Source organism: Acyrthosiphon pisum, chromosome X (genome assembly GCF_005508785.2).
Source record: "Acyrthosiphon pisum isolate AL4f chromosome X, pea_aphid_22Mar2018_4r6ur, whole genome shotgun sequence".
In the NCBI taxonomy this organism is placed as follows: Eukaryota; Metazoa; Arthropoda; class Insecta; order Hemiptera; family Aphididae; genus Acyrthosiphon; species Acyrthosiphon pisum.
This window is the reverse complement of record NC_042493.1, coordinates 85,761,488-85,775,806: the sequence shown is the minus strand read 5'-3', so window position 1 is coordinate 85,775,806 and position 14,319 is coordinate 85,761,488.

Below are 14,319 nucleotides of genomic sequence, written 5' to 3'. Positions count from 1 at the left end.
GGCGTTTGGATTTATGTTTATTTTTTGGATTATACTTAAAGGATTTTCCAAGGATACATCTGAAGACAAAAAAATACCATCACAAAACGATAAACCCGCTACGGTTTGTTGTTGCATCGATCGTTATTGTTGCAAGAAAAAACTACCAATGCCAATTAAAGTACCAAATAAAGTATGCCGTGCTGAAAGACACAAATATCCGTTATTTTCCTATAAACGATCACCAAAACTTAGATCATAAAACGTAATGCAACATTAAAATATTGTACTATAGTGAGTTAAATATTTCATGATACTGCGCTGAACTATTAGTTTCGTTGTGCCGTGTGGAATTAAAAAGAAATATTATGTTATTGAAAAATATTAGTTTATTTTATACATTAAGTATTAACAAAAATATAATGCGTTATATAACATACTATAGGTGTAATTTGTAGTTAATAAATATTTTAATAAACAGTCGTTATAGCTGTTTGAAGCAATGGTTTACAATTTTAAAAACCAATCAATAGAGATATAATAAATATCTTAGAGTAAAATAACTCATTACAAAAACTATAAATAATAATATTTTTGAGGGTTTAACATATCGATTTGTCTAAATATTGTCTCAAAACAACTTAAACATCATTTAAATTTACAACATTTTTTTGTTTATTTTGAAAGTAAAATACAAAGTCAAATATCAATAAAATATAAAACCGATATGTCATATGCCTAAAAATATTACCCTCTATAATTTTTGTAATAGTTTATTTTACTCAAAGATCACTCAAAAATCATAAAAAACCGATTTTAGGCGAAAGAGTTTTATCTATGTCTTGCTTAGGTTTGATTGGTTTATCGCCTATCGGTCTATGTGGTACCAATAGAAGTAATCAACGTGTCTACCAACAATTTACAGCAGCTACCACATACCTGTCTACCTAGTACAGGGATGGCGAACCTGTGACACGTGCGCATTATTTCAGTGCCACGCCAATTTAAAATATAATTCATAATTTTTACTTCACTTTCCAAAAAAATTATTGATAATTTGAAACTTTCTTTAACTCATTATTGGAATATACCGTAAGATATTGTAATCTGTACTTTCCATTTCCTAAGCTCGTAAACGATTAGATTAGATTATCAATAAATTCGTTTATCGCGTTTACGTACAAACGTAGGTACAACAGAACAGTCGAGAGTCGTCAACAGATAGTTTCGGATGCCTTACACGACGACTAAAAAAAGAAAAAGGTCTGCAAAGTGTATGACACGCGAGGCAAATAAAATCAAACCATACATTTTGATTTGACACGCAGTTATCAAAAGGTTCGCCATCCCTGACCTAATATCTACCTAGTTGAATATATTATGCTGCAACTTTTGACGTCTTAGCTATTCCCAGCGTTTACGACGCGGTACCTGATACTATCGTTTCTATTTATGTTGAAAGTTTAATCAATGTCTTGATTGAAAAAGCTGGATCAAACTGATCAAAGCTAGATCGTTTAATTCATTGTAAAGTAAACAGAGAGTAAGTACACATTTCTCTGTTATCAAACGTTTACCGCTATAGAATTTCCTCTTTGATCACAATATACCGTATGCAATAAATTATATACCTAGGTAGAGGGATATCTTATCCATGTATACTGAGTACTAGTGTCCCGCGTTATAGTTAATAATAATTATTATAATTATAGTAAGATAAGATAACTTGTTAATATAAATCATTCATACGTAACACATCAACGAGAATTTGTACATATGATAGGTATAATCTGAAATACCGAATAAACGAGTTATACAAAGTTTCAACCACCAGAGAAACACATTAAACCTCTGAGATAGGTGAAGTATTAAATAATCAACAGTCGGAAAGATTAATTTCAAAGAAAGGGGTATAACTGGTGAAAAGGATTAGTGTCTGTATTGTACGTATGAACCAGGTTTACATGCTGTCGGAACGATGAAATATTATACACATTTTAATGGAATATTAAATAGGTATTATAAATGATTCATACTTATAAAAATACTAAGCGGTAGATAATCAAAATGCAGTTGCAGGATGAGCGTGGGCCATAAGCGTTTCCGAGAAGATTGTACAGACACCGCATCCGTGGAAACTTTGATACTCTTATATTGAAGCCTGGGGGAGAGAAGTAGGACTATATTATAGAAGACCCCGAAATTGTATTCAGACGTGTTTTGACCGAGCTAGAAGATGACGCACCTTTCACGCTAGTTAGTTTTCTAAAAATTATTTTGGACTTAGAAAATATTACGAGTGAAATCGATTATTTCCTTGATACTTAGAAACAATTTGATATTGCCCAGTACCGGGGTAAAATCGATAAAATGTTAAAAATAGGTAATGGCTTGTTAAAAAAGTTACTTAATATAACTGTGCAAATAGATTAATTAGGTATATTTTAAGATCCTGAACGATTATGAAGGTATTTATTTTTTAGTCGATTTTGCCTAGTGTTCCCCCATATTAACTATGGCCGTATAACAGGGTACACATTACATATGTACCCTATATTATAAAATCTGTAATAACAATTATGATAATCGTATATATTGATTCAAAAATGTACAATATATTATCTACCATTAGAAATTCAACATAGTAACTCTTTCAAGGTTCTTAAAAAAAAAATTACACTTTGGTTATTATAAGAACAAGCTTATAAAAGTCAGAACATTGCTTTTATTTTCAAAACACATTTCTCACAAATTAAAACAGAACTGTGTATTATGTTATAACGACTGTGTCGGCATTATGACAACTACAACTGAGTGTGTACATAAGTAGAGAAAAACAAGAGAGTGTGTGGTTAGATACAATTGTACCACCTTAACAAAAGAATAATAATAATAATAATAATGATAATACATTATATCACATCTTTTTTATCCAGATTAAATAATAATTATTAATTATAACAAAACAAATATAATAAAATAAAAAAAATGAACAATTAAACAATAGGTACAATCAACTTGAAATACAATATATTTAATACATTTGCAATTAATCATAATCATAATTCATGATACAAATTTAATAACTAAAGAAAAACCATCTTAATAATATATCCAAAGAAATACCTACTAATACTAAATAGTAAGATACAAGCAAAAACATTGGTCGTTTACAAATACCTTTTGGGTGTTTTAATTACCCTACCTCTTTTAGTTCTTTTTATACCATCATTAGAAATTTCATTTTCCTTTTCAGTACCATTTTCAATATTTTCATTTACAGTCTCGTTAATTACAGTTTCAATATTTTCATTTTCAGTCTCATTATTTACAGTTTCAGTACTTTCATTTTCAGTCTCAGTATCATATTCATTATTTCAAAATTTTCCAAAATCTTCATACTCATTTTGTGTTCTCTTTTTTAACCACTGTACATTTCTTCTCACCGTATTTCCACTCTTTATTTTTACCAGATAGCTTCTCGGCTCCTGTAATTTTTTTAATATTTTGCCCTCACTCCAGGTTTTATTAAATTTATCTTGTACATAGACTAACTGTCCCTCAACAAATATTTCAACTCCTTTCCTTGCTGCCTTATCATAAAAATACTCTTGTTTTTCTTTATTTTGTATTATTTTGTCACGACACACCACTACTTTGGGTTTGAATTTACTTTTATCTACTAACATAGTGCTCCTTAGTTCTCTGCTTTGTAGAAGTTGAGCAGGACTACATTGTAACCCAGAGATAGGAGTATTTCTGTATGCTAATAGATAATAATCAACATCCATACCTGTGTGGTAACTTTTTTTTAACATATATTTGGCAATGCCATTCCCTCGTTCAGCTAGACCATTACTCTGAGCATAATGTGGGCTTAATGTTATTATTTGAAAATTCCATTTATTTGAAAATTCCTTGAACTTTAAACTACCAAATGGCATATTGTCAACAATTAGTTGACTAGGGATACCCAATCTACCAAACAGTTGCTTAAGGACTTCTATGACTGCGTCACTTGTTTTATTATATAATTTTAATATTTCAATCCACCTTGAATAATAATCAACAACGACTAAATAGCTTTTCCCCCAAATTCTGCTATATCAATTGCAATTTTATAAAATGGAATGTCTGGAATTGTATGAGATTGGTTCCTTAATTTTAGATCTACTAAATTTCAAACACACGGCACAAGAAAGTATTTAGTTTTCAATTTGTGTATTCATACCAGGAAAATAAAATAATTTCCTAGCTCTTGCCTTAGTTTTTGTGATCCCTAGGTGAGTTTCATGTAATTTATGTATTATGTATTTTCTTAATGTTTTTGGAATTAAAAGCCTGGATTGATAATACAATAATCCTTCACTACTTATTATTTTATTTTTTAACTTCCAATAATGTTTGAGCTCACCATCCTCGTTAATTGACTTAGGCCAACCAGATTTACAATAAACAAGTACCCTTCCCAGTAGCTCATCATCTTGGGTTTTCTGTATAAACTCTCGTTCTTTTGAATTTTTATATGCCAACTTAATATCACACACTGTATGAATGACATCAGTTAGACTTTCCTCACCAGTATTATTCCTTTTAATAAAATTTCTGCTTAGAAGGTCAGCAACATACATATAACGACCGGGTAAATATTGAAGCTCTATTTAATATATTAGAAGCTTGAATCTAAGTCTTTTTAAACAGTTATTCGGAATTTTATGAATATCTTTTTTCATGACAGATACAAGAGGCTGGTGATCAGTATATATTTTGATTTTTTGACCATAAATTAGTGAATGGAACTTTGTACAGGCAAATGAAATTGCCAAAATTTCTTTTTCTATCTGAGCAAATGCAACCTCTGTTTCACTCAAGCATCTGGATGCAAAATGAATAGGACTTTTCATTTGTGAAATACAACAACCAATTGCTTTCTCATATGCATCGCATTGAATTTCCAAACCAGTTTAACTATCAAAATTTTTTAATGTAGGTATTTTACAAAGAAATTCTTTGAGTTTAATAAAAGTCAATTGACATTGTTTATTCCAATTCCACAGAGCATTTTTTTTTAATAATTCCCTTAAAGGGGTGACAATTTCTGACAGGTATAAGCCGTTTTAAAACCGAAATCGAAACCCTAATCAAAAACGAAACCGAAAAAATTAGATACTGGTATTAAAGTCAAAACTGAAACCGGAAAAAATTGGTTACCAGTATTATAATTTAAAACTGAAACCGAAAAAAATTGGATATCAGTATTCAATTCAAAATTTAAATCTGAAAAAATTGGAAACCGTTATTTTTTTTTTAATTGACTTATTTTTAAAGATGTAAATTCCATTAATACGCATAATTAATAATCATAATAAAGTTGAGATCATGATTAAAATGTTGATAACCATTAAATTATTCGCAAAATATTAGTTGCTTTATTAATAGTAATGATATAAACTATAGTTACTAGCAAATACTACATAATATGACAATACGGAATAACGATAATTGTATAGACGACACAGCCTCTTGAAAATACTTTAGAAACTGTATACAAAACCGAAACCGAAACCGAAATTTCTTATTATCAGTACCTATTGCTAAGTTGAAATAGAAAAATGTAGAAATTGGTATTCAAAACCAAAACCATAACTGAAATTTCCTAATACCGGTATTGAAAAATTGAAACCGAAATCGAAAAATTTAAAAACCTCTATACAAAATTGAAACCGAAACCGAAATTATTTCGATCGGTTTCAAGCCCTGGTTAAATACGTGCTTTTTCTACACTCCCGAAAAATACAGTACGTTATAATTATGTTTATACTTTAAAAATGTTATACTTGCATACAATTCTAATTTACTAAATAGAAAACAAAATCACACTTCCCTGAATGATTAATTTATTTTTTTTGCTTAACTAAATAATTATAATAATTGTTTGAATGTTATTTATTTTCAGCCAGCGACTATTTCTTACTAAAAAAAGATATAGGTATACAATTTACACATTTTTTAAAATTAAAAAATTCACACAATATATTATCTTTATAAATTGTAGCTTATGTGTTATTCTGATGTACAGCTATATTATTGTAAAGTTTCATTAAAATCCATTCAGTAGTTTATACGTGAAAGAGTAACAAACATACTTACAAACTTTTGCGTTTATAATATTAGTAGGATTATTGCATTATTTTTTTAAGGTGTAACACGATAATGCCTAACTAAATTAGTTCTTTTTAGGACCACTAATCCTCAAATATCATCCAATTTGTACACGGTAAACATCCTCAAGCGTCGTCACACGTATCCGCAACACCAAGCGCACACACTTATAACTAGGTACCGTACGATTGTACGAACAGTATTGAGCAAAGATAATTAAATATTTATCTAGATAAAGATAAAGATAATTGAGTATAATTTTATCTTTTTTTTATTAATTAACCCGTGACAACTTAGGCCATTGGATGGTTTTTAACTGTGCGGCTCCCGTGAATGCCGTCGGCGTAAAGACATGGAACCGAATTTATAATTAATCTCTAGCACTCATTTGATCTGCAGCATCAATTGCTTTGCCATCATTTACAGAGACTAGTGAGTACCATGCAGTCATACGCGGTGCGACCGACCTGCAGTCGATAATAAATTATTGTTTCTATTACGTAAACGATATATTATTTATAATTATTATATTTCCTAAAAATATACTATAAATAGTAATCGGGGTATCATTCTTAAATACATGATATTTTACTTGTTGTGCTAACGTGTACAATCGTGCGAATTAATTTAAAATAATAATAAAAAAAGCATAAATCTTACAAAAAAATCGTAGTCACACATTTTACTTTCGTAGGCCCCAAAAAGTTCGTAGGCCCTAGGCACAGTGCCTATAGTGCCTATGCGCTAATACTGCCCTGCTTTTAAAGTTTTAACCTTATTAATTATTATACCTAAGATTAAATATCAAAACAAAAATATTTGTAAAATATAAAATTGCCACTTGTTAGAATAAAAACATATAAGTAATAAGATTAATAGATCATTAATCATAAATCATAAATGTAATGGTTAAAATTGTTATTGCATATTTTGGCTAATGTAGAAGATAGAAAAAGTTTCCTTTTCATTAGAATATTATATTAAAAGTATCATTAAACAGAAGTACCTAATGTTTCAGAGCATAATAAGTTATAGCTAGGCGATTGGAACAATAATAATATTATACAATCACAACAAAATAACTAAAATAGTTTTTCTGTGTTTTTAATATGTAATTTCGTCTAAATTTGAAATTAAAATGACTATAAAAATAAACTGTGTAAATGTATTTTTTAGATTTTTTGGTAACAGGATTAACTAATTACGTGAAATCTTGTTTTAAATTTTTAATCCATAGATATAAGTATATAGTATAAGAGATATAGTTGAATATTTTATAAATTTTTAACTACAAAATAATTATTCAATTTTAAATTTGATAAATTTTGTCGAAATTCGATCTTTAAACGCTTAAAAAAAAAAATTGTGCCTATGTTGTTTTTAATATTTTTCAACTGCTATTGGTAACAATATATCAGGAGCCTTGTATTAAATTCTTACACTTTTTGGCCCAACAGATAAAACTTGATTGATATTTATAGAAAAAAAATTAAAAAAAATTGAAAACTGACAATATCCGTAAAAAGCTCAAAAAGAGTCAAATTATTTTCAAATTTTATCGTGTATAGAAAATGCTAATATGAGCTATTAATTCAGTGAAATTTCTAAGTATCTACAGTCATTCTCATTTTAATTACAACAAAATAAGAAAATGGTAACACGAGAAATCGATTGATTATCAAATGTTATAAAAATATGAATTTCAAACGCTCATAAAACTTAATTTGATTTGCTTGTAGACATTTTTTTTTTTAAAAGGTAGACAAACTTATGAGAAATCTTGTATTACATTTTCTAATCTTAGATTTAAAAAGAAAATTTTTCATGAATTTCTAACTCAAAATAATTTGCAAATTTTCGTCATTTTTACGTATTTTGTCAATATTTGAACTTTAGATGTTTATAAAAAAAATTGTGACTATGGATTTTTAATAATTTTCATCCTCCTTTGAAACAATAAAATATGAACCTTCTATTAAATTTTCAATCTTTTTTAACCAACAAATAACATTTTATTGATATTTATAGAAAAAAAAACTAAAAAAAATTGAATCTACAAATGTCCTTAAACAGCTCAATATAAGTCAAAATATTTGTAAAATGTTATGGTGTATAGAAAATGCTAATATAAACCCTCGGTCAAAATGTTATGTATCTACGGTCATTTGTTTTAGAGTTGCGCTAAAAACCAAAATCGATTTTATCAAAAACAGATTTTGCGTAAAAATTCCGGTTTTTCCTTAATTTTTATTTTAATTTTTTAAGCCGCTTTTCAAAACTACCTGAAAAATTTTACTTTTGACCCATCAAAGTACCAACTAGATTCACTTTCCTATCAGAAAAGATACTGTTGAAGAAAATCCAAGCACTTTCACTGTTTTAAAAGATAATGACAGACACAAAAAAAAACACACACACACATAATTGTGAAATCAATACATTCATCCATCGTTCCCCACAGAATCTAAAAAAATTGTCTTAATACAGTTTTATAAATTACATTTTTTTAGGTGTGTACCTATGTTCTATTACATTACAATTAAGATAATACAGTTTGATAAAAAAATTATAAAAATCAAGTTTTAAAATGTAACAACATGTTAATTTTCTATTGAAATATAATAGTCATTAAATAGTTACATTAGCTGAAGAGTGGTGCGTGTGCACGTGTATTATTGTATTTATGGTTTGTAGAATATTAGTGATGGGCACAACCGAGTGAAAACTATTGAAGTACTCAATAGTTTAAACTATCTAATCACTCGGTTGTTTTATAAAACTATCGAACTATCGAAAAACTATCAAACTATTGAAAACTAATCGAACTATCGAAATTTTTACTTTTTAGGTAAGGTTATGTATTATTTACTATTTAGCCATGATGTTGTCAATGTTGTCATTCGAGATTCGACTATCGAGTATCAAGGCTGGTTATTTCATTTTTTATATTTTTGTCTTTAAAATGTCTATCACAAATTATTATCAAGTAAATTCGGTCGATTATACCGACAAATCACTCGATTGTTTTTTTTTAACTCGTTAGTCAAAACTAGTTGGTACTAGACGTGTATTACTATTTACTACCGAATGAAAACTATCGATAGTCAAAACTAAGACGTAAGATAAATATTCTCTCTATAGTTATTAATTACTAATTATGAAGCTTATAAACAGTCAGCATTAAATTGAAATACAAAAAAATGTTTGTAGATGCAACATGTGTTTATGTGTATAGGTACACTAATTTATTAAACATACGTTATTAGCAGAATAGATGATACAGTGATACACATTAGTTTATTATGATTTATAAACAGCTTTTATATGGTTTAGGTACTTAAATAATAATTGCATACCTAATATTATACATAATGAATAAAATGTATTTTTTCAATTATTTACTTTTAATTAGCAACATTCTTATCTTAATAGAACAAACACAATCACAAGCTGCAAAAGGTAAGCTTTCTGTTTAAATATATTATTTAAAAAAAAACATTAATTAAATGTCCACAAACGTGTTTGACTTCTTTGTAAGTATGATTTTCTATATATATTTCCTACATATCTTATCGGTAGGTATGTAAGATTTCATAAGTTTATCAGTTTTACTTAATTCTTTATACTTGTTTGTATATATTATTCTTATAACTGTTTATAATTTCTTTAATATTATACTATTTTACGCTTTTACATTTTAGATTCTGAGCGGAGCGAGGAAGCTATTGGTTTTACAATGATGTTTTTTTTTTTTATATATCCTGTATACAAAATGTCTAACAGAAGGAGTGCTTTGATTTCAACATATAGGTAGTACCTGATCTTTTAGAAAATTGGATTAATACGGTTATTTTTCGATTTTCTCAATATTTTTTTAATGCCACGGGAAAAACCACCGAAAACTTACGAAAAAACGGTAAAAATGAGATTTTAATTTCTAACACTTTGTTTATGATAAAATAAATAATAACAATAAAAAATATCCAGACTGACAAACCGTCTCCGCTCAGAACTGTCTTTCTTATACAATGATATTATATCATTGAATTCAAGTCTAATACAATCCATTATACAATTACCCACTTGTAATCTACTGTACAGCAGAACGACATCCACTTACCTGCTTTTTTTAAATTTCCAGTAAAAATATGTTATGATAGAGTTCATGCATTACAATTTTAAGTCATAGTTGTTAAAAGAAAAAGTCACGAATTTATATCTACCTTAGTAGATTGAGGTGAGGGCTGCATTTCCCCCAAGACTGAAATTACCTTCCCGCACAAGCACACATACTATTTTTTGTTACGCCTCTACATTCATCGATCACGGCAAAGCAGGACCGTATTTGAATTTTGAACATTTCCCGCCCCGAGTAACATATTTTACTGCCCCCAAAAAAGTTATATCTTAAAATGTAAGGTACCTAATATTTTAGGTCCTAATTTATAACTCATAAATGTGGTTTAATTTTGAAATTATTTTTTTTGGAAACCTTTGTTTTTCAATTAGTTAAAAAAAATAAGTGAAGAAAACAGAATTTGTCATTTGGACTTATTTTCAAAGTTGTACACGAGTTTGCAAATTCCCATTCGTCGGGTTTTTTTTTACTAAATTTCTTTATTAAAAAAATAATACGAGTATTCGGTAAGTACAATAGGGAATTTCTGATTTCATTAAATTATTAGAATAAACAAGCTCACATTGAAAAAAAAATGTTATTTTTGGTATTTTAATAATAAGTTTTTAAGGTTTTGAAGTTTTTTTAATCTTGTAACTTCAACAGAAATTTTGACAGAATTTTTTTATATACTAACATACTAACATCATTAAGCGTGGAAAACATAATTTTGAAGAAAAAAATTCACGAAAATCGATTTGCATCTAACTGTATTCCTTCTAATATTTCATATTTTCATTTATTAGTTACCTATCTCTTTCTAAGAAAACCATATTATAAGTAAAAAGTGGGCAAGTGGAATTCGCTCTCCTGTACAGTAGATTAAAAAGTTTGAATTGAAAATTTAAACGGTGGTTAAGTGGTTGTCGGTCTGCTGTACAGTAGGGCACATGTGGGTCACTGCATAATGGATGGTATTACATTTGAATTTAATAATATAATATTATAATATCATTGTATACGAAAAACGATAAATTGAGCGGAGACGGTTTGTCATTGTGTATATTTTATATTATATTAATATTGTTTTTACTTATTAATGCAGCAGCTGGTAAGTTGAATTAATATTGCAAAATTACAACAAGATAACTAAAATCATTATTCTTTATTATCTATTTAATATGTAACTTCGTCCAAATTTTAAAATAAAATAACTATAAATAATACCGTGTTTTTATATTTTTGAAAATTTTTGGTTACAGAATAATCTACTTACGTGGAACCTTGTTTGAAATCTTCAATTCTTAGCTAGGTATACAATTAGAATATTTTATACATTTTTACTACAAAATCATTTTAAATTCTGAGTGGAACGATGAATGTATTGATTTTACAATGATGTGTGTTTTTATTTTTTTTATTTTTTTTTTTTGTGTCTGTGTACACGATAAGTAGTCGAAATAATGCTACGATTTTCAACTTCAGTACCATGTTCGATCAGAAAGTAAATATCGTTGTTGCATTGGGGAAGTCAAAATTTAAATATCCCAGTAGTTTTCAAAAGCGCCGGGAAAAACAAAAGAAAAATTAAGGAGAAACGGGAATTTTTACGCAAAATCGATTTTTCTCAAAATTGAATTTGGTTTTTGGTGTAACATTAAAAAAAATGACCGTAGATACATGAAATTTTTACTGAATGTTTATCTTAGCATTTTCTATACACCATAACATTTTCAAAATATTTTGATTTATTTTGAGCTCTTTACGGACATTTTCATTTTCCATTTTTTTTTAGTTTTTTTTCTAAAAATATCAATAAAATTTTATTTGTTGGATAAAAAAGCTTGAAAATTTATAGAAGGCTCCTAGTATATTGTCACAATATCAGTTGAAGAATATTAAAAATACATAGGCACAATTTTTTTTTATAAGCATTTAAAGATCAAATTTTGACGAAATTTATCAAATTTTAATTTGAAAAATTATTTTGTAGTTAAAAATTTATAAAATGTTCAATTATTGTATCTAAGAATTGAAAATTTAAAACAAGATTCCACGTAAGTAATTAATTCTGTTACCAAAAAATCTAAAAAATACATTTACGCAGTTTATTTTTATAGTCATTTTAAGTACAAATTTGGACGAAATTACATATTAAAAACCTAGGATAACTATTTTAGTTATTTTGTTGTGATTGTATAATAGTATTCGTGGGTACTTGAAACTTCTAAAGTATACTATTATATATCTATGATAGTACCACGGTTTTTTGTTGATGTATAACGGGTTATAAGTACCTAATAGATATTATGATATGATTAATTTGGAATTTATTATAGGTACCTATTATAGGTCAATTTTTTTTAAATACTATAGACTATAATATAATATTATGTCTTATACCTAGACTGACATACCGTCTCCGCTCAGAATCGTTTTTCTTATACAGTGATATTATATCATTGAATTCAAATTTAATACCATCCATTATACAGTGACCCACTTCTAACCTACTGTACAGCAGAGCGACATCCACTTACCCACCTTTTTATACTTAGTATTACAATTACCCACCAATTCTGGGCGTACACCCACCCCTCAAAATAGGTGTGGCGGCTGCCACATCTAATACATATGGGTTCGGCACCACTGCTGCGCGCTACAAATGTGTTTGTGTAATACTTTGAGTGTGTGTGTGTGTGTGTGTGTGTGCGTCGTGTGCGACCCTATAAAATATTATATTTATATGGCACTATAATATAATACCTACGTGTGCACCAGGATTTTTTTCAATGATTTTTTCTGACTGCATAAACTTATTCGCATTCTTGGATTATAGTAGGGAATTTGTTTAAACAGACCAAACCCTACGGTCTGTTATACGCTGTCGGGAGCGGCTCCAGGGGGTCCAAGGACCCCCCCCCCTAAAGCTGTATTTCTTAACAAAATTAAAAACAAAATTACAGAAAAAAATCATCGACATTTTCTAAAAATTATGACTTAGGTAATCCCCTTCTTTTCGTGTCTCTGGAGCCGCTCCTGTGGAGTGTGCAGACTATACTACCAAGTACCCACTAACCTACTGTCTACCGAATACTGTTCTATTTACATTTTCGTAAGACTGCATAGTGCATATAGGTAGGTACTCACTACTCAGACACGATATGTTAAAACATATAAATCCTGACACTCTCATGATATACCTACCAAATAAATCATTTTATATTAATGCACTTATGCACTATTTTTATTGTAAATTCGTAAAAATAATTTTAAAATTTTGTTTGTAAATAATAAATATAAGTAATAGGTAGTACTTACTAAGTAATATTTATTTGAAATAGGTAATTTGTAATAGTAATTGTTTATAAAAATAAAAACAATCAATCAACTAGGTACCTACCTAATTTCTTTATAATTTTTGTAATATACTTTTACATCAAATAATAGTCAAAATGATAATTTTTACTGAATCAAAATGCGTCTAGACTACTACAACTTTTACAAAGCAAAATAATTGTTATGATATGTTTAAATAAAAATGCTTTAATTGGTTCAACTAAAGAAAACTTAAGTTATTAGATGTGTCCATTTGAGTCTGTATATTATAAAAAAATAACTATTTTATAAATAATTAAAAACTTTGAATTATTTTTGGATATGAAAAAGGTAATAATTAAAAGAGAAAATATGGCATTTGATATCAGAATGGAGTATTCTATACAGAAGGGAAACGTACAACAGCGACGAAGAAGGTCGTATCTCCATTTTTACAAATTTCTTTTGTTTTTTTTGAAGTTGTCACAACTATTTTTGTGTAGTTCCCACGAAGACGGTAGAAACTGCATTTTATGAACGTTTTTGATTGTTTTATGCTACTATCAGTTTGGCGAGAACTACACACAAATAGTATTATGACAACTTGAGAAAAAAAAATTGTAAAAACAGAGATACGATACCTTCTTCGCTGCGGCAGGCGAATTACTATGAAAATGAAAAAAAAAAAATCATACTTGGTTATTATTAATAGGTACTTGAATAAATAATAAAGAATTATATCT